General features: G+C 35.8%; 1 long non-coding RNA gene across 1 annotated transcript in view; it reads right to left on the bottom strand.

Moving 5' to 3' along the window:
- Window positions 1-27383, bottom strand: part of LOC139359216 (uncharacterized) — a 65824-nt gene that overhangs the window by 20855 nt on the left and 17586 nt on the right. The window contains exon 2 of the long non-coding RNA XR_011615130.1: window positions 23858-23926. This is a non-coding gene — a long non-coding RNA (uncharacterized lncRNA). The remainder of the gene's footprint in view (window positions 1-23857; window positions 23927-27383) is intronic.

The following is a 27383-nucleotide window of genomic DNA, read 5'->3' as shown; positions in this document are numbered from 1 at the left end:
ATGCCTCAAGAACTGTGAAGGGATTGGTATATCCCCCTATTTACAAGCTATCGAGTTAGCCTTCCACAGTCTCTAGGATACTGATAGAAGGCACCAGGATCCTGGGTGGAGGAGACTCCCGGCACAGAAGGCAACATGAGATCAGGTCCTTGGTATTAGTTACCCTTGCCTCCATGTTGCTCAGCAGCAACATCAATGAGACAAGCTGGATGTCTACATACACAGTGGGTTGCATTTCAGGAGAGGAAATTTGATTTTGGGAAATTCAGACCTTTATAATGGTATTCATCATGCCTGCTTTTTGTCCCAAAAGGAGGCGTTCTACCTCTGTCATCCAAAGCTGTTTACCATAAAAGAAAAAATCTTTAGAAGTATATTCTGTAACAAAGAGCAGTCAATATGTTGCTTTAAGAGATGAGCAGAAATATGTGGGACCGGTGAAGATGTGTCAGATATTGTATTTAAGTTTGTCTAAAAAGGCAGAAATTCTATCAAAATGCATTCATTTAACTTAATTAAACAAGTATTTTGTTTCAGCTTCTATCATTTATTCTTATAACACAAATTGACTTTGTCTCTGTTGTCCCATTAGTGGAAATGTTACAAAAGGACTGAGGTCTGTTACTAACCCCTTGAATTTAATATATTACAAATTAGTTTTGCTGTTTTATGGAAGTTTCATAAATACAGGTGATATTTGATACAATATTATTCTAAACAAAGATATACTGAGTGTGTCTTACTATGTAGCCCATGTTTTATAAGACATATCTTCAATATGAAATAGTATGTGGGTTAAATTTTTTATATTTATTTTTTTCCTCATTTTATTTCATTGGTCAAGGGAAAATGTAACTAAAGAAAATAAGGCTTAATGTCAATGACTTGTTAATAAATATTTACAAATTTGTGTTTTAAAACTGTTATTCCAGAAAAGGCTAACCATCAATGGCAAACTTGCTTCACTAGCAGGTGTTTTCTGATTGAAAATAAATGAAAACTGTAAAATAACTGACAGTGTTTGTCAAAATAATTAGGTTATTTGAAAATATTCGTGTAGCACACAGTAGGTTTTTAAAACTGATTGAATAAATACATGAATGAATGAGTTGGTGATATATAAATCTGTACGTTGCCCCTGGTATCTTAGCTGGTAAAATAAGTAGGGACTAGAGGCTCAATCATCTTCTCCCTTATATCAAAACTGCACATTGTATAGGTTGAAAACACAAAGGTAAGAAAGTTGATAGCTTCAGAAGTCCTTCGAGAATAATGTGTAAATGGGGATTTGGCCCAACTACCCCTCCCCAATTTAATAAAAATTTTACTGTTCAAGCTGTGAATCAGCATACCCTATAAACTGTAAGCTTCTCTTCCACGCCTTTGATTCTTGACAGCCATAATTGACATATATAAACTCTTTCAAAGTGACTTCTGGAAATTTTCTCTGGGGTAAAGATTTTAGATAATGAGGCAGAAGGCTAAGTACACACATTAGGATATTTTGCTTTTGGCCTGCTTTTTCTGAGTTTGTTATATTTTGCATTGTTTGGGGGTTGCCAGTACAATGAATCCAACAATTAATAGGCCATCGCATTCTTCGTTATTTTATGCGGGACATGTCGTCATCCAAGTCTGACATATATAATACATATAATCTCAGAAATAAGTTACTTTTGAGTTGTACGGGCTTTACTCTCTCCACAGAAAGAAAAAAAATCTAAATATCTTATAGATATTAATTGAAATCTTTCAAAATATTCAATAGAAGTAAATCATTTTTCTCAAACTTGAATGGAAATGTTAACATTTGAGATCTGATATATTGAGTGTTTTACACAATTTTTATTTAATGGTGGGAATAAATTATGGCATTATTTTCCAACCATATCAGAGCTGAATCTTAATACCTATGGAATTTTCTAAAGGAGATAATTTACCCTCTTATCGTCAGTGTATGACAGTACCCATTTCTCAAAGATGTGAGTAATGATTTTAAAATGGGAATATGAGTGTCTTTTTTTCCTCTAGTTTTTTGATTTTTCTGTTTTCCTTTTTTCCCCCTAATATTTGTGTGTGTTTAATAGTGGAAATTTTCATTTTTATTTTATTTTATTTTATTTTTTTTTATTTTATTTATTTATTTTTTTTTTTTTGAGACGGAGTCTCACTCTGTCACCCAGGCTGCAGTGCAGTGGCGCGATCTCGGCTCACTGCAAGCTCCGCCTCCCGGGTTCACGCCATTCTCCTGCCTCAGCCTCCCAAGTAGCTGGGACTACAGGCGCCCGCCACCGCGCCCGGCTAGTTTTTTGTATTTTTAGTAGAGACGGGGTTTCACTGTGGTCTCGATCTCCTGACCTTGTGATCCGCCCGCCTCGGCCTCCCAAAGTGCTGGGATTACAGGCGTGAGCCACCGCGCCCGGCCTTTTATTTTATTTATTTATTTATTTATTTTTTTTGAGACGGAGTCTCACTCTGTCGCCCAGGCTGCAGTGCAGTGGCGCGATCTCGGCTCACTGCAATTTATTTTATTTTTGAGATGGAGTCTCGCTCGGTCACCCAGGCTGGAGTGCAGTGGCGTGATCTCAGCTCACCGCAAGTTCCGCCTCCTGGGTTCACACCATTCTCTTGCCTCAGCCTCCAGAGTGGCTGGGACTACAGGCGCGCACCACCACGCCTGGCTAATTTTATTGTATTTTTTTAAGTAGAAATGGGGTTTCACCGTGTTAGCCAGGATGATCTCGATCCCCTGACCTCGTTATCTGCCCGCCTCGGCCTCCCAAAGTACTGGGATTACCGGCGTGAGTCACCGCGCCCGGCCAAGAGTGGACATTTTATATTCTATGTTGTTTCAAAAGTATATTTCAAATTTTATTTTAACTTTTCATTGGATTTTAATGTTTTGTGTTGTCATTTATGTTTCCAACTTCGAATTTACATTAATCATGGTTGAGCAATTTGAAGTAACCTCTGAACGAAAACAACAAAAAACATTACTAACTCCCCTGAGACCATATGACCATAGAAATTTCTCAGTAATCTTTTTACCACCTACGCTAGTATTTTAAGCACATCTTTGAAATTCAAGAGGTGTATTTTATCTTAAGTTCCAGGTTAATGTAATGATGGCCTGCCCCTTTACAATACCTTTTTAGTTTAAACTATGTGTTTGTTAGAAAATTCAGTTTATTTAGAATGGAATTGAACAATGTCAATTTTACTATTTTCTTAAAAATATAAATTATTATAGTTTGGATATCTCTTTCCTATTTTTTTGTAATTAAATGTAATAGGCAGTAAAATACCTTAATTCATTTAGTACTGAATACATTTATATGACTGAACATTACCGTCCATCATTGGGTGAGAATGTTATCATACCCTCCCAGCCTGTTTTTAAAAGTTGTATTCTGAGAGGAGTGGGATTAGAGAATACAAAGTTATTATTATAGTAACATAAGATATATGTAACTCTTTCCCATCAATGCTGTCAGTACCTGCTTTCTTAGTTGAAGTGTTTCACAATTTTTATAATTTTATGAAAATTTTACCAAAAAAGTGCATATATCTATCATCTGTTTACAGAAGGAAAATATATATGCATAAATGTCTCTCTCTCTCTTTCCCTTTTCTTCATTGGCACAAATGCTTGGATGTTTCTGACTATTTCACTGCAAAAAGACAAGTATTTTGGCATTTGTACTCAGAATGCCTACGTTAGCTAACCTAGATGACCTTTTATGTATATCACCACCAGAGGGACTTGGACTTTTCATAGTGATAGTATTTTGCCCCATACAAATTACTGTATTCACTTTGTAATACAGCTGTACCAGCAGGCTTTAGTAGTTATACTGTTTCTTATCCTCCTACTGAAAAAAAAAAAAAATGTTTTAATACTTATTCTTAATGCTCTTATTGCTATTTATGTCTCATCTGGCCACCAGATGCACACAGAACTACACTTCCTTCCTATGCAAGAGGTTGTTTAGGCATTTGGTATGTTGGCTATTAGGTTTGTTCATATAACTACTCAGCATGGTTCACCCTTTATAATGCCGTGCTCTGTGACGTTTGAAATTCACAAACATGAATTAATTGTCTCTTTTGATCATCTCCATAACTCTGTGAGTTGGAAAAACTGATACCAGGATCCACGTATTTTTTCAGATGCTAAAACTGTGATCCAGAATGATTAAGTAATTTATTAAAGAGGCAACACTTATGAAGTTGAGCTGAGATTAAGAACGTATGTGTCATGAGTCTTAGTCTAATGCTCTTTTGAGTAAAATCATTCTTGAGAACTCATTGCAGCTACCTTCTCTCATTCCGTAGTCACCTGAATTCAAGGCCCTAATAAAATTATAAAAGCCATCCTTTTTACTTAAGCTTGATTCTAACTCTGGACACAGTAACTGAATGCAGGTGTATAACTAAAAACCATACAACCGACCAAATGAATGAATGATTGAAAATAAATAAATAAATATTATCATCAGTTCACAGTGTATACGATCCTAATATCTACAGGTCACCAACCATTTATTTATTATGCACCTTGCACTGTACTAAGTATTTAAAACATTGCATTATTCATTCTATATAAAATTAGTTAGATGTCATGATTCTTAATTTACAGATGATACCAGTATGTTCAAAGTTTAAGCAACTTGTCCAAGGGTATGCAATGAAGTGGTAAAGTCTGGATTTTAATCCACTTTTACCAGCTTCCTAGGTTATAATTCTTACTAAATTTATGTTTATTAGTGTGATAAGTAATTATATGTGTACAACACTGTTCTGAAAAAGTTATCAATATCACTAATTTAATACTCATAATACTCCTTTGACTGCAGTATTCCAAGTGCTAGCACTTTTTATTGTATGTAGGAAGTTTGGACTCCATTCCAGTTCATTTTTTTTCTTGTTTTTTCTTTTCTTTTTTTTTTTTTTTTGAGACAGAATCTTGCTTTGTCACCAGGTTGGAGTGCAATGGGGCGATCTTGGCTCACTGTAATCTCCACCTCCCAGGTTCCAGCGATTTTCCTGCCTTGGCCTCCTGAGTAACTGGGACTATAGGTGCATGCGAACACGCCCAGCTAAGTTTCTGTTTTTTTTTTTTTAATATATGTTTTGTTTTGTTTTAATTAAGTACAGACACGGTTTCACCATGTTGGTCAGGCTGATCTCGAACTCCTGACCTCAGGTGCTCCACCCACCTCAGTCTCCCAAAGTGTTGGGATTACAGGCATGAGCCACTGCACCTGGCCCATCCCATGCTTGTTTTGTTCTCAGGCACATACAAAAATGCAGTTAAAAAAACACAATACCGTAGGCCGGGCGCGGTGGCTCAAGCCTGTAATCCCAGCACTTTGGGAGGCCGAGACGGGTGGATCACGAGGTCAGGAGATCGAGACCATCCTGCCTAACACGGTGAAACCCCGTCTCTACTAAAAAAAATACAAAAAACTAGCCGGGCGAGGTGGCGGGCGCCTGTAGTCCCAGCTACTCGGGAGGCTGAGGCAGGAGAATGGCGTAAACCCGGGAGGCGGAGCTTGCAGTGAGCTGAGATCCGGCCACTGCACTCCAGCCTGGGCGACAGAGCGGACTCCGTCTCAAACAAACAAACAAACAAACAAAAAAACACAATACCAGTCTGGCCAACATGGTAAAACCCCATCTCTACTAAAAGTACAAAAAAATTAGCAAGGTTTGGTAGCATATGCCTGTAATTTCCAGCTACTTGAGAGACTGAGGCAGGAGAATCGCTTGAACCTGGCAGACAGTGGTAGCAGTGAGTCAAGATTGCGCCACTGCACCCCAGCCGGAGTGATACAGCGAGACTTTGTCTCAAAAATAAATTTAAAAATTAAAAAAAGACCTTAAAATAGCCTTTTCCTACAGAATTTTAAACATTGTATTTCTCTTTATAATATGTTATTGCTAACTTTTAAAGTTTCAACATGAAGTGAATAAATAACATAATTGTCTTTACTGGTCTACTCACATCTCTGTGATTCTAGTGGAGTTTTTCCATGCTACCTCACTTCATAGTTTAAAACTGGACATTCCATAAAATTCTTTTGTGTGAGTGATTTTTGTTGATTACTTACTGAGATAACTGTAGCTAATACAATTATCCTCCTGTTGTGCTATAAATAACAAAATGTGATAACTCAGGTAAAATATGCCCATTTGATACTATCAACAGCAGAATGTGATAAGCATAGCAGACAAAACAGTGCCCGTATTATAACAGGACATGAAGAAAATTTGAGTTTAAAGATCTCATTTGAGGTTTTTATGAATTCATTAGCTTTTAGCACAGTTGCAGTACTTTGTAAAATTTCTTTATTATTAAAATCGGAGTTGTTCCATATACATGTTAGAATAAGCTTGTCTACATGGGCAATAAATGTTGCTAGCTTTCTGTTAGGAATTGCTTTAAACTTACAGCTCAATTTGAGGAGAACTGACATATTTTCTATTTTGTAACTTCCAATCCATAAACACATTTTTAGGTATTCCTTAATTGCTTTCATCTTCATTTTGTTATATATATATATATATATATATATATATATATATATATATTTGAGACAGAGTCCTGCCCTATCGCCCAGGTTGGAGTGAAGTGGTGTGATCTCTGCATTTTGTAGTTTTTCACAAATAGATCCTATACATGTGTTTCTACTTGTATACTTTGGCATTCAATTTTCTTCGAAGTGAATCTAAATGGTCTTTTATTTTTTAATTTGTTTTCCATACTGTTAGTATATAAAAACGTGACTTTTTGTGTGTTACAATACTGTACTGTGCAGCTTTGCTGAACTCATTTATTAGTTGTAGGACATTTTTGTAGATAATTCCTTAGGATATTCTATGTAGACCATAAAATAGGAATGGCTTTAGTTCTTCCTGTGCAATTTGTATGACTTTTATTTGTTCTTCATGCCTGATTTCACTGACTAGAACTTCTATTACTAAGATGAAAAAGGGTGGTGAGAACAAGCATCCTGGCCTTGTCCCAGTCTTAAGATGAAATGATTGAGTTTTTCATCATGAGTATGCTGTTAGCTATAGGTTTTTTAAAAACATGCTTTATGAAGTTAATGTAATTCTCCTTCATTTTTAACTTGTCAAAAAATTTTATAATGAACTAGTGTTACCAGAGATTGAAAATAATTGAGAATGGGGAGGGAAAAAGAAAGTGGGTGTGGTTATAAAGGGCAAAATAAGGAATTATTTTATTGGACTGTTTTAGTTTTTGACTATGGTATTGGATACACAAATATATACTGATTATAAAATTTTGAGGAAATTAACACACACACACACATAAATGGGTACAGGTAAAATGTCATTAATATGGAAAAGGTGGGTGTATCATGTCACTGTCAATGTCATGGTTGTGGTCTTATAGTTTTGCAAAATGTTACTTTTGGGAGGAAATTGGCAAACTATACAAAGATATCTCTGTATTATTTCTTATAACTATCTGTAAATTTACAGTTATCTGAATACAGCTTTCAGTTTAAAAATTGGAATTTAAACTACTGTTTGATAGAACTTTGATCCTTTGCAACAGAATTACCAAGGCAATTAAATTCAGATACAGACATTTTATATGTGTTTTGTTTAGATTCAGTTGCTTCATTAATTAAAAGTTAAAATTGGGCTGGGCGTGGGGGCTCACCCCTCCCGGCACTTTGGGAGGCGCGACAGGTGGATTACTTGAGGTCAGGAGTTCAAAACCAGCCTGACAAACATGGTGAAATCCTGTCTCTACTAAAAATACAAAAATTAGCCTGGCATGGTGGCAGGCACCTGTAATCCCAGCTACTCCAGAGGCTGAGGCAGGAGAATTGCTTGAACCTGGGAGGCAGAGGTTTCAGTGAGCCAAGATCATGCCATTGCACACCTACCTGGGCTATGGAGTGAAATGCCATCTCAAAAAAAAAAAAAAAAAAGTTAAAATTTCCAGAATGCAAATTATTTCAAACATATACAAAAATTCATCAATTAAAATTTTGAGTCTATTTATAATGTTTAAAATGATTAACCATTAAACATAAATTTGATGTGGATAATACAGCCTTACCGGCCGGGTGCAGTGGCTCACGCCTGTAATCCCAGCACTTTGGGAGGCTGAGGCGGGCGGATCACGAGGTCAGGAGATCGAGACCATCCTGGCGAACACGGTGAAACCCCGTCTCTACTAAAAATACAAAAAAAAAAAAAAAAAAAAAAAAATTAGCCGGGCGTGGTGGCGGGCACCTATAGTCCCAGCTTCTAGGGAGGCTGAGGCAGGAGAATGGCATGAACCTGGGAGGCGGCAGAGCTTGCAGTGAGCGGAGATCGCACTACTGCCCTCCAACCTGGGCGACAGAGCGAGACTCCGTCTCAAAAAAAAAAAAAAAAAAATACAGCCTTACCTAGCAACTTCAGTAAGGTGCCTTCATGGATAATGAAACCAGCTGAAGAATAAACTCATTAGCAACTAAAATATTCATATGTATATGTATTTTGTGAATTTATATGTCTACTAGGTGACTGCAATATAGTTTGAGAATGAAGTTATTTCATTCTTTTTTGGTATATCAATTGCAAGACACACATCAACCAGTTTATAAAACCAATTTCAATTTAGAAAAGAACTTCAAGCTATCATCTTCACCCCTTTCTGGGAAAAAGTCAAACATAATGCCAATCTTCTCAAAAGAACATCTCCCAGCAAAAAAATGTCATACTTAGGCACACCCCTCAGATAAGAAACTCACTAATGACCAATGCCTGGAGGAAACACTGAACTTTTTTCTGGAGAAATAGAATTACGCCATTGCTGATTTTTTAGCTCTGCCTAGTTAATCTAGAGAAACTAAATAACACAGTTCCCTCTAATGACTCAATTAACAGGTAGTTTACTATGACAGACTTAATTTAAAGCTGATAGTTCATATTTCTATACAAATCTTTAGTCTGACCGAGTAATAGGCACAAATCAGATGGAATCTAGAATTTATTGAACAATGTCTTCCAATCATAGCACTAATTATTGTGAATATGAGCTATATACAAATAAATCATTTATAGTAAGAAAAAATAGAGAATAAAATAATAAATTTAACTGATACATGCTTCCTCTTTCACAGCTACGTAGTAAAACAAGGGGCTAAAATTTAACTGATAACATTAAGTGAAAGCTAGACTTGTGTAGCTTGTATCACTTCAGCATGAGAAAATATGTGGGGACGCTAATTTGAAGAACACTATTAATGTAGTACCCACGGAAATGGACAAGGAAGGAAGAAAGAGAGAAATAAGAAAAATGAATTTGGCCTTTCAAAAAGTCACTTATAAAATTACATACCTTTACTAATACATTTAAAAAGTTTCAAATAATTGAGAGTGATGGAAAAGAAAAATATATATGTTAAGAAAATATGACCAAACACAGTGGTTCATGCCTGTAAACACAGCCCTTTGGCAGGCCGAGTGGGAGGATGACTTGATCTCAGGAGTTTGAGACCAGTCTGGGCAACATTGGGAGACCCCCATCTCTACCAAAAAAAAAAAAAAAATATATATATATATATATATATATATATATATATATATATATTAACTATATATATATATATAGTTAAAAATAAAGCAATAGCTGGGCTTATTGGTGCACACCTGTGATCCCAGCCACTAGAGAGGCTGAGGTGGAAGGACTGCTTGAGCCTAGGAGGTCAAGTCTGAAGTGAGCCATGAGCATGCTGCACTCCAGTCTGGGCTACAGAGCAAAACACAGTCTCAAAACAAAAACCAAACCAAACCAAACAAAATATGAATATATTTGTGCATAGATATGGTCACATTGAGGATTTTTTTAAAGGGAATCCCTACTTCTCAATGGGTGGTGCAAATATTTGGAGTCCTTGGGGTATCACTAGTTTTATATTTTCATATAAAATAGGGAAGGAAATATACTACATATGAAATTAAAGCCATTTAACCCATATAACATTTGACCTAATGACAATTCTCAGATATACAATGAGAATGTCAATAAAAAAAAGAATGTCAACTAAACATTGTAAAAACAAATAGATTTGATTTATACAAAATGCATGATACAGTACATGTAAGCAAAGCAAAAGAAATTCTTGAAGTAAACAGTAAGTAAATTGTAGTCTTTGACATAAATGAAATTCATTTTGACCCTTTACTATCTAATTATGTGGTTATGAACAGCTGCTTGTTATTAATAGTATTAGACAATTTTACAAACCACTCAATAAGTCTAACTTTGCTATTTCACTTTCAAAAATGTATTTTTGAGATAATGGATTTTTAAGTCAAAGAAATAATATGTGAAATATGGAACAAAAATGTCATTCCAATAAAAAAAATAAGAAAAGAATAAGGAAGCAAAAATATTTGTTTTACTTCAAAGGAGACATATTCTTCAAAGTTATCTCAGTGTATTCTAGCACTTGCCATTATAGAGATTTCAATAAATTAAGCAATATTTGATTACTCAGAGATTGGTCAGAGATTTCAACAAATTGACCAATATTTGATTAATTTTGGTTTTGTTTATAATATCCCACATAGCATTGAAAAATTTGAAAAAGTACACATTTAACATATTTTATAGATCTAGATATTGTTTTAAATAAGTGTAAAAATAATGATAAATATATCACGATCATATAATAATAGTAAAGTGTTCAGTAATTTTTGATTGATTATCTTCAGCTACCTAATTACAATGTTTACATAATATGTCAAACTCATGGTTCATTTCTCAATATAAATATTGTTTTAAGAAATGATATTGACAATTTAATTGCTACTGCTTCAGCAGAATGAAATCTCTCCAAATTCAACAAATCAGAATAGTTTATCTAAATTGGCATTTCTGTCAATAGGACACAAAATACATGAAGATCTTGATTAAAATAACATAATTAGTGATTTTGCTGAAAAGAAGGCAAAATTTTATGAAATAATATGTAATAATGGGAGAATTATGTGTCTTTATTTGATTACTCACCTAAAAATCACACCCCAACCCATAAGTAAATATCCACACATCCAATCATCTCTGAGGTTTTACCAAATTTCCATTATGAGAAAAGACATAGCTTTATACACAAAGTCATAATACAGTAATATTTATCAACTTAGGAAGCTAAAACACATTCTCAAACATTTTGATTTGTAACTGGTGTGATGCCACACTGAAAGCCTAGGAAAGTAATCTGTATTTCGGAACTGCCTCAAAGTTGAAGGTGTGAAAGTTGGTTCTACTTCCTATGCTGTACCTCCTTGTTCACTATAAAACCCTTCTGTTTTCTTAATTATCAAAAATATCTTGTATATATTCACAGTACTAATTCAGTAGGTTAGTCCTGTATTGGCTGGTGTGATTTTTCAGACCAAGAAGTGACCGCACTTCCAAATCTCATGTGCATTTTTTGACCCAGGAAGAGAAAACAGCCAAGGGAGTTAAGCTTTTCTCACTTTTTATACAAGTACAAAAATTTACCAATTACCATGAGCAGCAATTAGATAGAAGAAGGGCCCAAGATTCACAATACCCTAGATAAGGTAGTAATGTTCAGCAGGGTTAAACTTATTAAACTTTTTGACTGCTACATAAGTTACCAAAGATTACCTTTGAAGATTTCAATAACTAATTGAAACAATTAGATAATAGCGTATTGAATTAAAGGATAAGTATCAAAATAGAAATACTATAAATGTTAGTTGAATATTAGGAACTAGATGCATACCTAAGAGGTTATCAGGGCTTTTCTGAACAAAACCTTTTTGACTGCAAAAATTATTTTCTGTAAGTTAAACGAATCTCTATAGTGCAGAGAAGTCAGATGACAGGCACAATTTGTGAGATGGTATTAGATCTATAGTCTTGACCTCATTTCTCCAACTGATTTATTCATATAAGTCTCTTCGTACTTTGGCAGAACCAGAAGCAATGCAACTTGGCCAAAAACAAATGTTTATTTTACCTAAATAATACTGCTTATTGGTTAATTAATTATTACATCAATGTTACTAATTTATTAGTGCAAGTTATTATAAAATTCCTTGATTATAGTCTTTTTTTTAAAATTTAAGTTCTAGGGTACATGTGCACAACGTGCAGGTTTCCTATATATGTATACATGTGCCATGTTGGTGTGCTGCACCCATTAACTTGTCATTTATATATTAGGTATATCTCCTAATGCTATCCCTCCCCCTTCCCTCCTCCCTACAATAGGCCCCAGTGTGTGATGTTCCCCTTCCTGTGTCCAAGTGATTTCATTGTTCAATTCCCACCTATGAGTGAGAACATGCAGTGTTTGGTTTTCTGTTCTTGTGATAGTTTGCTGAGAATGATGGTTTCTGGCTGCATCCATGTCCCTACAAAGGACACAAACTCATCCTTTTTTATGGCTGCATAGTATTCCATGGTGTATATGTGCCACATTTTCTTAATCCAGTCTGTCACTGATGGACATTTGGGTTGATTCCAAGTCTTTGCTATTGTGAATAGTGCCGCAATAAACATACGTGTGCATGTGTCTTTAGAGCAGCATGACTTATAATCCTTTGGGTATATCCCCAGTAATGGGATGGCTGGGTCAAATGGTATTTCTAGTTCTAGATCCTCGAGGAATCGCCATACTGTTTTCCACAATGGTTGAACTAGTTTACAGTCCCACCAACAGTATAAAAGTGTTCCTATTTCTCCATATCCTCTCCAGCACTTGTTGTTTCCTGATTTTTTTAATGATTGCCATTCTAACTGGTGTGAGATGGTATCTCATTGTGGTTTTGATTTGCATTTCTCTGATGGCCAGTGATGATGAGCATTTTTTCATGTGTCTATTGGCTGTATGCATGTCTTCTTTTGAGAAGTATCTATTCATATGCTTTGCCCACTTTTTGATGGTGTTGTTTGTTTTTTTCTCATAAATTTGTTTGAGTTCTTTGTAGGTTCTGGATATTAGCCCTTTGTCAGATGAGTAGACTGCAAAAATTTTCTCCCATTCTGTAGGTTGCCTGTTCACTCTGATAGTAGTTCCTTTTGCTATGCAGAAGCTCTTTAGTTTAATGAGATCCCATTTGTCAATTTTGGCTTTTGTTGCCGTTGCTTTTGGTGTTTTAGACATGAAGTCCTTGCCCATGCCTTGTCCTGAATGGTATTACCTAGGTTTTCTTCTAGGGTTTTTATGGTTTTAGGTCTAACATTTAAGTCTCTAATCCATCTTGAATTAATTTTCATATAAGGAGTAAGGAAAGGATCCAGTTTCAGCTTTCTACTTACGGCTAGCCAATTTTCCCAGCACCAAAAACTGCTATCATAGCTCCTTATACATTCTTAATATTTATAATTTGAGTCACTATTTTGTTTAGTTAGCCTTTCTTGTGGTTTATCAATGTTACCAATGGTTTCAGGTTCCTACTATTTAATCTGTTTCTTTCCCTTATATGTTTTCACTCATTAATTTTCTGTCTTTTTTTTTTTTTTTCTTTTTTGAGACGGAATCTTGCTCTGTTGCCCCAGCTGGAGTACAGTGGCATAATCTCAGCTCACTGCAAGCTCCACCTCCTGGGTTCACACCATTCTCCTGTCTCAGCCTCCCAAGTAGCTGGGACTACTGGTGCCTGCCACCGTGCCTGGCTAATTTTTTGTATTTTTAGTAGAGACAGGGTTTCACCATGTTAGCCAGGATGGTCTCGATCTCCTGACCTCGTGATCTACCCGCCTCAGCCTCCCAAAGTGCTGGGATTACAGGCGTGAGCCACCGTGCTTGGCTTCACTCATTAATTTTCAGTTTTACTTTTATTATTGCCTTCATTTAAGTAATATTATATTCCATTTATGTTCCTTTTACTAGTTTCTTAAGATGGATGTTCAGGTCATTGGTTTTCAGTTTTTCTTCTCTCAATATTAGAATGTAGATTTATTAATTGCTTTAACAGCTGTCCAAAAATTTTGTTATTTTTGTTTTCCTTATTATCCAGTTGAAAATATTTATTTGGTCTTGGTATTTCCTACCTAAAGGATTATTTGGAAGTGTGTTAGCTAATTTCCAAGAATATGGAGGTGTAAAAGGGAAACAGCATAAAAGTTCTGAAAATTTGCAGCCCGACAATGCAAGAGAAATGAAAATCCCATTTTCTGAGGAGGAATTCAAGCTGGCTGCAGAAATTTGCATATGTAACAAGAAGCCATAAGTTAATCCCCATGACAATGGGGAAAATGTCTGCCGGACATATCAGAGGTCTTCATGGCAGCCATTCCCATCACAGGCTGGGAAGCCTAACAAGCAATGATGGTTTCATGTGTAGGCCCAGGATCCCTTGTTCTGTGCAGCCTAGAGACTTTGTACCCTGTGTTTCAACTGCCCCAGCCATGGCTAAAAGAGACCAAGGTAAAGCTCAGGCTGTTGCTTCAGAGGGTGGAAGCCCCAAGCCTTGGCAGCTTTAACATGGTGTTGAGCCTGTGGGTACACAGAAGTCAAGAATTGAGGTTTGGGAACCTCTGCCTAGATTTCATACAATATATGGAAACGCCTGGATTCACAAGCAAACGTTTGCTGCATGGGAGGGGCCCTCATGGAGAACCTCTGCTATGGCAGTGCAGAAAGGAAATGTGGGATCAGAGCCCCCACACAGAGTCCCTACTGGGGCACCACTTACTGGAGTTGCAAGAAGAGGGACACCATCTTCCAGACCCCAGAATGGTAGATCCACCAACAGCTTGCACCATGCACCTAGAAAAGCCACAGACACTCAATACCAGCCCGTGAAAGTAGACAAGAGTGGGGCTATATCCTGCAAAGCCACAGAGGCAGAACTGCCCACGGCCATTGGACCCCACCTCGTACATCAATATGACCTGGATGTGAAACATGGTGTCAAAGGAGGTCATTTTGGAGCTTTAAGATTTGACTGCCCTGCTGGATTTCAGATTTGCATGGGACCTGTAGCCCCTTTGTTTTGGTCAATTTCTTTCATTTGGAATTGTTGTATTTATCCACTGGCTGTACCTTCATTGCACCTAGTAAGTTATTTGTTTTTGATTTTATAGGCTCATAGGTAAAAGGGACTTGCCTGTCTCAGATGAGACTTTGGACCGTGGACTTTAATGCTGAAATGAGTTGGGACTCTTGGAGACTGTTGGGAAGGCATGGCTGGTTTTGAAATGTGAGGACCTGAGACTTAGGAGGGGCCAGGAGCAGAATGATATGGTTTGGCTGTGTTCCCACCCAACTCTCATCTTGAATTTCCACTTCTTGTGAAAGGGACCTGGTAGGAGGTAATTGAATCATGAGGGCAGGTCTTTCCCATGCTCTTCTTGTGCTAATGAGTAAGTCTCAAAAGATCTGATGGTTTAAAAAGTGGAGCTTCCCTGCATGAGCTCTCTTCTCTTGTTTGCTCCACGTGAGACATGACTTTCACCTTCCACCATGATTGTGAGGCCTCTTCAGCCATGTGGAACTATAAATCCAAAAAGCCTCTTTCTTTTATCAATTGTGCAGTCTCGAGTATGTCTTTATCAGCAGCATGAAAATGGACTAATACATAAAATATAAATTATTCATCCATTCCTCTACCTGAACATTTCCATAAATTTGATGTTTATTCTTGCTTCAATTTTAGCAGAATTCATGTTGTTCTCACAGGGACTCTTTTTCAAGCTGATGTTTTAGTCTTATCAGTGTCGCAAACTTGATCTTGTTTGGGCATGTTATAACAAGTTAGTACAAGTTTATTTAGTGCAAAAAACTTTGAAATTCATGCATAGTTTTTTTATAATATGTATTTTCCCTGAACCCATTGTACATCTGCACCCAGATATGGAAGATGCCATGTCTATATGCTCACCTATGAAATGTCCTTTCTCTCTGGATTTTAATAAATAACATCTTTATGGCAGCCACCCTTTTTTGCTGGCCTCAGGGAAAAGTATGATTTTATTAATTCCATGTTTATCCTGTTTTTCCATAGAAGAGTAGGACTTAACTTCAATATATTTCTAAATTTTAGTAGGAAAAAAGAATTTCCTCGATAGTTTTTTCACTTACAGTTTTTCTTCAATACTTGCCACTCAAACTATTTTGTGACAAAGTTATATCTTAAAATACGAATTTTATTATCTTTATTAATTCTCTGCTCTTTGATATTTGCCTTGAAATTCAGAGAAAAGATCTTCAAGGAGAGGTTCTCAATCATAGGACCAATGCCATACACAGATCAGACAAGGAGAAGACTGGCAAAAGTTAGAATAATCTGTCCACAGGTCATGTTTGTTGACCTCCAAAAAAAAAAAGTTGAAAGGTGAGGATGGATATTAGGTTGCAGAGGCTTTAAGAATTAGTGGAAGGTGAAATCTTTATAAAGAGTGTTTGCAATGGCTTATATTAGACAAATCAATAATAAAATCTACCCCTTCTGCAGGAAACAGCTTTGCTCTTAGCTCTCATGAATCACTCAGCTTTTAGAAAGCCTTGTTATATGACTAACCAGATTTAAGGTTAGCCTATTCATATGGTTTTGCTCTGTGTCCCCACCCAACTCTCATGTTGAACTGTAATTCCTAACATTATGGAGGGACCTGGTGGGAGGTCATTGAATCATGGGGGTGGATTTTCCCCTTGCTGTTCTCATGATAGTGAGTGAGTTCTCACAAGATCTGGTTGTTTTAAAGTGTGTGGCACTTTCCCCTTTATCCTCTTCCTTATGCTCTGGCCGTGTGAATACATGTCTTTCTTCCCATTCACCTTCTGCCATGGTTGTAAGATTCCTGAGGCCTCCCCAACCAGCCAGAACTGTGAGTCAATTACACCACCTTTCTTTATAGATTATCCAGTCTCAAGTATGTCTTTATAGCAGTGCAAGAACAAATTAATACAGAAAACTAGTACCAGATAAGTGGGCTATTGCTGTAAAAATACCTGAAAATGTAGAAGTGTCTTTGGAACTGGGTGATGGGCAGAGTTGAAACAGTTTCAGAAGTTTCAGAGGGCTCAGAAGAAGACAGAAACATGAGAGGAAGTTTGGAACTTCCTAGAACTTCCTCAAGGGTATCTGGCAGAAGAAACTTCTAAGCAGCAAATTGTTCAAGATATGACCTGGCTGCTTCTAACTGTATATGCTAATATGCATTCACAAAAAAGATAGTCTGAAACTGAAACATATTTAAAAGGGAAGTGGAGCATAAAGGTTTGAAAAATTTATAACCTTGTCATGTGGTAGAAAAGAAAAACCCATTTTCTGGGAGAAATTCAAGCTGACTACAGAAATTTGCTTAAGTAAAGAGGGGCCAAATGCTAACATCAGAGACAATGGGAAAAATGTCTCCAGGACAAAATGCCTCCAGGACATTTCAGAGACCTTCATGGCAGCCCCTCCATCAGAAGCTTGGAGCCCTAGGAGGGAAAAATGATTTCATGGGACAGGTCCAGGGTCTCACAGCTCTGTGCAGCCTCAGGACATGGTGCCCTGTATCCCAGCTGCTCCAGCTCCAGCCATGAATAAAAGGGGTCAAGGTACAGCACAGGACACTGCGTCAGAGAGCATATGCCCCAATACTTGATGGCTTCTGCATGGTGTTGGGTCTGTGGATGCAAAGAAGCCTCCGCCTAGATTTCAGCAGATGTATAGAAATGCCTGCATGTCCAAGCAGAAGTCTGCAAGCAGAAGTCTGCTGCTGGGGTAGAGTCCTTGTGGAGAACCTCTATTGGAGGGGAAATGTGAGGTTAGAGTCTTGTAGTAGTCTGTTTTCATGCTGCTGATAAAGCATGAGACATACCTGAGACTAGGTCATTTATAAAGAAAAAGAGGTTTAATGGATTAACAGTTCCAGGTGGCTGGGGTGGCCTCTCCGTTATGCTGGAAGATGAAAGGCACATCTTACATGACAGCTGGCAAGAGAGAATGAGAGCCAAGTGAAGGGAGTTTTCCATTATAAAACCATCAGCTCTCATGAGACTTATTCACTACCATGAGAACAATATGGAGGAAATCCTCCCCCATGATTTATTTAACTCCCACCAGGCCTCTCCCACAACACGTGGGAATTATGGAAGCTACAATTCAAGATGAGATTTGGGTTGGGACACAGCCGAATCATACCAAGTCCCCACACAGAGTCCCTACTGTGGCCTCAGTTACTCAATGCCAGTCTGTGAAAGAAGCTTCAGGGGCTATTCACTGCACTACCATAGGGGCAGAGTTGCCCAAGGCCTTGGGAGCCCACTTCTTGCATCAGCATGCTCTGGATGGGAGTAATAGAGTCAAAGGAGATTATTTTGGAGCTTTAAGATTTAATGAGTGCCCTGTTGGGTTTCAGATTTGCATGACGCCTGTGTTCCCTTTGTTTTGATAAATTTTTCCCACTTGGCATTTGCCTAATGCCTGTACATTTATTGTATCTTGGAAATAACTAAACTGTTTTCTATTTTACAGGCTGACAGGCAGAAAGGACTTGCCTTGTCTCAGATAAGACTTTGGACTTGAACTTTTGAGTTAATTCTGGAATGACTTAAGACTTTGGGGGACTGTTGATGAGGCAAAATTGTGTTTTGAAATTTGAGAAGGATATGAGATTCTGGAAGGGCCAGGGGTAGAGTGATATGGTTTGGCTGTTTCCCACCAATCTCATGTCAAATTGTAATTCCCAATGTTGGGGGAGGGACCTGTTATGAGGTGATTAGATCATGGGGGTGGATTTCCCCATTGTTGTTCTTCTAGTGAACTCATTCTCATGAAAACTGGTTGTTTAAAAGCGTGCAGCACTTCCTCCTTTGCTGTCTTCCTCCTGCTCTGGCTATGTGAAGACATATCTTGCTTCCCCTTCACCTTCCGCCATGATTGCAAACTTCCTGAGGCCTCTCCAGCCATGTGGAACTGTGAGTCGATTACACCTCTTCTCTTTATATATTATCCAGTCTCAGGTATGTCTTTATAGCAGTGTGAGAATTAACTAATACATCTATATACCAGTTATCCTTTGTTCTGTGAGTTGGCTTTTCATGATGGATATGGTCAAGGGAGAAGATGATACCAAAATGGAACAAATTTGACTTTCCCCATCCCCAGATTTTGTGTTTTAAAGAAATTCACAGTAAGCGCTGGGAAGAGAAGCTGAAAAGACATGCAAGTAGAGACCAAGAAACCATGGGTAATTGAAGTCTTCAATGTGAGCCAAAGATGTGAACAGTTTGAAGCTACGATTTTAGCAGGGCCTATGATAATTCAAAGCAAAAAAGAAAAAGGATTTACAGAGCAGTCAGGAGTACTGTGGTAACCAACAGCAGAAACTCAAATCAAATCAGTGCAATCAAAGAGGAAGGAAATATATTAATTCATTTAACAAAACATTAAATTTGTCATTAAAGTGGAAAAAGTAGAACAGGTAATTTAAAGGACAGATTATTTCCAATGGGGAATCATCAAGTCTGCAAAATGAGAAAGAAGGGTATTTTCTGTATACCATGGCATAGTAGAGTCATCAAAGTTATGACGTTGAGGTACTTCTAACAAAGTCATTTTGGTTATTAATAGAATACTATTTAACTGATTAAAAAAAAAAGAAGTAGATATCAAGGAGCAAATGTTTACCATGAGACCAGCATTTATTTTTGATAAACGAGAAGTACCCAAGCAGCAAGTCCCAAGCGCCTATTTGTCTAGTTGGGTCTTACAGTAGAAGGTCAGTACTGTGTTCCAAAAGTTGCAATAAGTGCTGCCTTTAAATGGAACTGTAATAGTCCATCCTGACAAAGGTATCAGTTATGAAGTTCATTTGATTTTCATTGTGTTCCTATCTCTTCTTATTTAGTAACAGCTAAATAAATCAATTATTATAAAATGTTAATAAAACAGGGTGAGAAAAAGATTTAGTTTCTCCTACATACAAGTTAAAAAAAAAAAAACTGTGTGTGTATACATATACATAATCTACCTCCGTAATATGGTTTGAAATATTTCTCATTTTTAACATTTATTAAATATTTCTTTTTATTTTTGTGAATTTCATTAATCTGCATGTTATATTTTGATTTTATAGCTAAATATTATAATGTTAAGCATACTCAAGAAGAAAAATAAATATTAATACCTATTTTTACTTATATATTTTTTGTTTTTAATTACTCTTCTAGATTTTTCATTTTTGATAGTCTATTCAGTAATTGTCCAATTGTTTCTTCCTTGTTATATCTAAACAGAATTACCTAATATTAGTCTTATAAATGCAGTTACTTTTACTAAGGATTTATGCATTTAATTAGTCACAGGATTCATTACAGAGATGTTTGAAATCAACTGTGACAGAAAGATTGTCAATTAGTTTAACTGGTTACTATACATGAATAATTGAGGTTATTTTACGAACAACTGTTAAAATAACTTCTCCAATTAGGAAAAGTTACCAGAGAGTAACTTAAAATAAATATGTTATAAACAAAGAAAAACACATTTACTGCCCAAGTGAATCACAGACAGCAGAATTTCAAATTATAGTAAAATGTTTTAATGTGGAATATAAACTGAAACACTTAAAGAAACAGCATGTACTATTAAAAATAAGCTTATTATATTGTGATCCTGTTTGGATACTAAAATCGCTGTCAATGACTCCCTTTTCTTACAGTGCTTCTGCATAACTAGTTTATTCTTCTCTGTCTACATTATACCAGGTCTTCATTTCTTGACCAGTTTTTTAATAGTATAGGGCTATTTTTTAATAGTTTAGGGCTATTTTTAGCAACACCCATGGAAATAGAGATAAAATATTTATCTTATTTCTGAGATAATTGCCCTCTATAAATGCTGCAGTTTACAAATAAGCAAATAAAGAAAGCAGCAGAATGAATTTTTTAAGGTATGGCCGTCCTTTTTCCAGGAGGTACCTTCATTCCCTGGCTTAGCAATAACTAATTCACATACTCGTTACTACCAACACTCCTCTCAAAACTGCCATGTTTATAAACGATGAATCATAACTTATCATTTACTTTTCCAAGTTCTTCTGCACAGTGGTTAAGAACAAGAATTCCAGAGTCTGATGGCTGGAGTTTGAATTCTGGCTCTATCACTTGCTGAAATTTAACAAGAACAAGTTTTTCATCTCCTGTGCCATACTTTCCTTATTTGAGAGAATATTTGATGTGGCTTATTGCTAAGGTTAAATAAGTGAGCTCTAAAATAGTACTTGACACATAGTAATCATTTCACAAGTGTGAGCTAAGTGTGTCATGCGTTCTATTTGTGTAGTAGTGCTTTTATGTTTTATTGTAAGTGGTTTGTTTTTTCTGGATTATTCCCACTCTTTCTAAAATCATTCTCAACCTCATCGATGTTTGCTGATTCCATGTAAACAAAAAGACCTTTCTCATTTATTTTTGTTTGTGGGCATGTGCATATATACCTATTCTTAGTTCTATGGGACTTTTTCTCTGACATGCAAACCAGATTACTTATAAGTAATTGAATAAAAGTATACTATATACATTACTTTTCAGATTTATGGTAGCCCTTTCTAAACATACCTGATATCTGAAAATAATCCATTTCCCTGTATGCAATTCTGAGTTAGCTGAGGCTTTCTGGTCACATGGAGACTACTACAAATTTGACTTGATCCTTAAATTCATAATCTGAGAGACCAAATCCCACTGTTTAACTTCTGTGGTTTCATGACAGCTATTTCCTCACAGCCTACTAGTTTCTTGTTTCACATTCTCATTGGATGGGTCAGTTCTGTCCCACATTGACCTGGATTTAGAGCTCATCCCCTTTAGGGGTTTCTAAAAAAATACCTACTCACATTAAATGTCCAATGGGTTTTGGAATTTATTGGAGACTTAGATGTTGTGAGAAAAGATTTGACATTGTTTTCAGTCTTCCACTATCCTGTAGCTTTAAGTGTTGTTTTTCCCCTTCTCTTTTCTCTAACGAAAGAAACAAAAAATCCTCCCTGGGCTCATGCACAGCAGTTCCAGACCCTCTTAAGATCTGATATTTTATCGTATTAGATTTGCAAGAAAGATTTTCAACTAAGATAGGACTTCCCTTGTGAGATTCTCATAACCTCTGCTATGAGAAAAAAAAAAACAAAACTTTTTTTTTTTAAACAAAACTTTCTTTTTTTCTTTTTCTGACCTCTTCAATAAGCGAACACTATACTTTGGTTTCAGAATTATTATTTGTCTTTTACAACTACATAATATCTTTGGAAGTGGCCAGCCTCACTGGGTACACTGCATGACTTTGTACCTTAGCTAAGGAAGTACAGGGATTTTAAGGTTTGACAGACTTCAGTAGAGGGATTTGAAGATTTTTCAGAATCAATTAGAATGTCTTGCCAACTCTATGCTTGAATAAAACTCAGTCCTATGGCAGGAAATTTCATACGAAGAGCAAAGAGGCAGGTAGTATAGGCCAAGGGGCAGTGGATTCTACAAGGCAAAAGATAATCTTAACAAGTAGCTGAGAAAAACGATTTGCACCTCTTTGTCAGGGAATATTTGAGGGTAGTGCACTAACAATGTTAAATTTCAAAATGTTATATTAAATTTTCTCATATGTGCTCTGTCCTAAACTAGGTGTAATCCTAGAAACTGAGAGAGTTTTGAGAGCTCTAAGCCATAAGTTCATAGTCAAGATCACGGTTCTAAAATTAAGTAGACAAGAAGAGGCATCCTAGCTTTACCAGGCACTAACTGCAAGGTCTTGAGTGAGGTCATTTATCTGACTAAAAGCTCAATTTTCTCATCGGAAAAACTGGAAAAATAATATAGATATGACGGGGTTTTGTGAAGATTAAAAGATGTAGTATATGTAAATCACCCAGGAGAGCATTTGGGAAGTAGAAAGCAGCTTCTGTGTTGTGTTTTTAGTATCGCTGGGCACATGGGGGCTGAGAGAATGGTCAACAGGTAATGTTGCTTCACTTCTAAGGATAATAAAGATTCCTATGTTAAAATTAAATACTTTTAATGCTTTTTTAGCTAGGAAAATGTGGCATGTGCCTGTAGTCCTAGCTACTTGAAAGGCTGAGGCGGGAGGATAGCTTGAGCCCAGGAGTTCAAGGCTGTAGTGAGCAATGGCCATGCCACTGTATTCCAGCCTGGGAGGCAGAGCAACACCCTATCTCAGAAACAACAACAACAACAACAAAGTAAATGCTTAATAATTGAAATAACCAACAAGTTAACATTGAAAAACACATCCTGTTACAAGCTGAGAAGCGTCAAGAGTAGCAAGTCGAGAGCGCCACTCTAAAGGTTAAGTGAGCATTCAGAAAATACAGAGCAGCAGTCTTCTAACAGATTCGGAATCAACTAGTTTTCACCGATAGTTTGATGCAGTAAGTCATTCTACACAACAAAAAGTGTGGTGCCTGTTATCAACCAAATTTTACAGATGAGATATTATAAAAATGTTGAAGATTTAAAATACAACCAAAGTTATCCAGGTGGTAGTAAAGAGCCCTAGAATATAAACCTAACACTTTCACCCCAAGTTTGTATTAATTTCACTGCAACATGTCACTGCCATATTATACTCTGTTTAACTGACTGGAATAGGCTGAAGAAAGTTCCAAAGTGTATATATACTTTCAATATAACTAAATAAAACTCTTAATTATTGTATATATTAATGCCTAATATATTTAAATAATTATAAGTATACTTTAATAAGTATAATCCCATTATTATACTCAGGAATTCAAAAGTATTTTTGATAGAATTTCTTCATTTTGAATTCAAATAGTTTATATTCAAATATCTTGTTTCTTACATCATATATTTGTGTGTACATCAATTCATATACTTACATATATTTTTATAACTTTTTTTTTCTGTGGAGTTCTTTATTTTCAAATTATCTTTGTTTCTTTAAAACACTGAAATAATAAGGAAGACTTTTTAGCGCAAGACAATGTTCAAATGCTTAAGCTAAATTGACACAATAAAGCTAAGAGATTATTACCTATCAGGTCAATAATTTGTGAACTAAGAAGGATTAATAGGATTTACAACTCTTTTCAGCTACATGTAGCATAAGTAATACTAATTATATTTTCATTAACTTTTGAAGCTAGATCATGTTATCATAATTTAGTCCTATTATGGACTAATCCATGGTTTTATTGTTAAATAAAGTATAAACAAAAATAACACCAAGCTGTATAAATACATATTCTAAAAAATCAAACCATTGTTATGATTTTAAAAACTCATAATAATACACCAAATTTGATACTTATTTTGAGTTTATCAAACTCCTTTTGAATCTAATATAAACATCGTTTCTAACTTATTATTTTCTTCAGAATGTGCAGATTTGAGCACTCCAAACCCACTGAGATAATCCTTCACTGCACAGTATTCATGCTTGAAACTTATGTTATTTGTTGAACATTTTGTTCTAAAGAAAAGTGAGGTAAATACATGAGGAAGTTGTTACCTAGATAGGATCCTCTCCTTTCTCTTGTCTCCTATGTGTTCAGCATATACCCCATAGTGCTTATGACAGAAACTACTAGATTCCCTCTTTGTCACTGGTAATAGTTATAGCTAGGTGTAAGGATAATAAGAACGAGATTATATATTCTAAGCTCTCTTGCAGCTAGATTTGGTCATATAAATGTGTTCTGTGCAATGGGACAGAAGTGATTATTTCAAATTTTGGATTGGACCAGTTTTGGATTTGGAAAGGATTAGATGTTCTATTTGCTTTTTTCCCCCTTCCTTATGGCTAGAAGGTAGATGTGATGGTGGCAGCTGGCATACCTCTTAGACTTTAGAAACTGATGTTGAGGTTGGCCAAATAAAGATCTAGAAAACTTTCATCCACACCACTAAAAAACTTGTGATACCAACTGTGGACTGATTTTATTTTGACACTTTCACAAAAAATTCTGTCTTATTTAACCCACTAACAGTTTGTCCTTTTTTTTTTCCAGCAGTGAAAGTGGCGTGCTAATACAGGTCTTTATTTGAATCACTCCTTTCACATACAGCTTTAGCTCACTTGTTTTTCTCCCCTCATCACATATCTGCCAGGAATACTATGATCTTGATGGAAGCCAAAAGATCTTCTTCTCTGTCTGATAAAATCAGAAAATTGGGAATTTTGGAAGTTTTGTACATTCATGATCATCATCCTCAAATGGACATTCAATGTTTTCCTAAAATATTAATAAAATTGTCTTGTAAGTTTCTTCTCTCATTCATTACAATATTTTATTCCCTACTTTTTAACTTCTCAGCCAAGTTCATTCTCCCTCCTTTTTTCACAAGATCTCTGGTACCTTCATACTCTGCTAAGGAAAAACAAAAACAAAAACAAAACAGAAAACATAGACATAGAATTCAAATTTCTCATCTTCTATTAGGATTTAAGCCATTTTGGTAACTTTCCCATCATATTTTTTCCTCTAATTACAGAGAATGAACTCTTTTCAAATGTCCACATCACAACAAATCTCATCCACATTGCCCATTTCCATTCTTTTCCGTGGTTTTAAAAACTGATTTTCTCTACTGGAAAATATTAACTAATATCTAAACTGGCTACAATACCTTTCATTTTGAAAAAGAACACACACTTATCTTCCAACTTCATTTAATTTTCTTTCTTCTCTGTATATTATTTTGTTTTTACCACAGCTTCTTAAAAAAGCATTCCACGTAGTCTCTATTTCGTCTATCACTCAATTCACCAGTCAACCCAATCTATACTGATTTTAGCAATTAATTGTTAGTCATTAATAACTAAGTTATATTCACACTAAACATGGAATATAATTTATATATATCACAACTTATAATTCATAGTAATGATTAACATATTAAAGATTAATTTATTCTTCAAATAACGTCAATTCTCTTTAGTTTTCTGTAAGCATGCATTACATTTTTTGCAAAATCTACTTTTCCAACATTTTTCTTACTTCTCCCTTATATTTCTTTTCCTTCCTAGACTCCTTTGCTAGCTACTTCTTTTACCATCTTTTAAAGTTTTCTCTGGTTTGCTCCTGAACTCTCTTTTATTTCGCACTCTCTATTGACTCACTAGAAAATCTTGGCTATCCTCACGCGTGTAGACATCATTTTATACCAGTGGTGCTGAAGTTGTACTGCTAGGTCATATCTTAGTTCTAAGTTTTGAGCAATATATTCAAATGCTTTTTTAACATTTCTACATTTATGTTACATTTGCATATTAGCTTACCCAAACTTAAAATCTCTATATAATCTAAAATCTCTATATAATCTGCCCTTCTCCTCTGCTTTACATTCTACATTCTGTGCTTTCAATTTCCAAATAGATCTAAAGCTTTTCATGTCTCTTCCTCTGCTCTAACATAACCCTACTCTAACTTGCATAGGCTCTTTTTCCTTCTGTTACTGGTCTCTTCACTTTCATTTTTGCCCCTGCACAGTTTATACTCTATCAAACATTTATATTATTTTTGTTGTCTTTTTGTTGTTTTTTGTTTTGTTGTTGTTTTGTTTTAATACAAGGAAAAGGATATTTTCCTTAGGAGCCTTCTTTCAGTGACTTGAAAACCAAGTTCTTCCCTACCTTGGTGTCTGCACATAAGCAGTTTTTTCTTTCAAATGTGCTTCTTCTAAACTTTTCACCCAATGAACTATTTTCAGATCTTAGCTTGAACATCATCTTCTCAGGACATGCTTACTTTTTGTCTCCAATCTATGTTATGTCCCCATGTTCTATGCTCTCCAAAACCTGTAAGCCTCTTTGTACTAGTAATATGACATTCATTTATCCATCTATCTCCTTGTTTATTGTTATTTGTAAAATATCTGTACTTTCCACTAGAATATAAGTTTCTTAACGGCAGCAATCATGCCTATCTTTGTTAATGTATCCCTTTCACCTGGGAAAGTATCTGGCACAAGGTGGAATTTCAATAAGTAACATTTTTAATTCTTAAGTGAATTGATGTTAACTGTATGAGATTCTGATAATGTGGCTTTAAATGTGTTTTGTCTATGGGGAGAAATATATGATAGCTAAACTAATTCCAAGATTTTGTGTTTCCATTTATTCCTTTACTTATTGTAAATTATAATGTTTATATTCTGTTTTATCTTTTCAGATTGAAGCATTATCCAATGTGGGGTCAACTTTGGGTCAATAACAAAATAATTTTCTCAACTTCAAGGCTCAAACAATGGACAGTGGTGAATCTCCTATGTTAAGTACAACCATATATGGACTATTCTCAGTGTCCGGCTGACCTTCTCATGGAACACTAATTCTTCTCATTGAGCATTTATTCTAAATTACTTATGGTATATTTAGATTAGATAGAATTTTCTTTGCTAGCT

The sequence above is a fragment of the Macaca nemestrina genome, chromosome 16 (assembly GCF_043159975.1).
Source record: "Macaca nemestrina isolate mMacNem1 chromosome 16, mMacNem.hap1, whole genome shotgun sequence".
Classification (NCBI taxonomy): domain Eukaryota; kingdom Metazoa; phylum Chordata; class Mammalia; order Primates; family Cercopithecidae; genus Macaca; species Macaca nemestrina.
The sequence above is the reverse complement of the archived record's forward strand: the minus strand, read 5'-3'. Positions and strand labels throughout refer to the sequence as shown.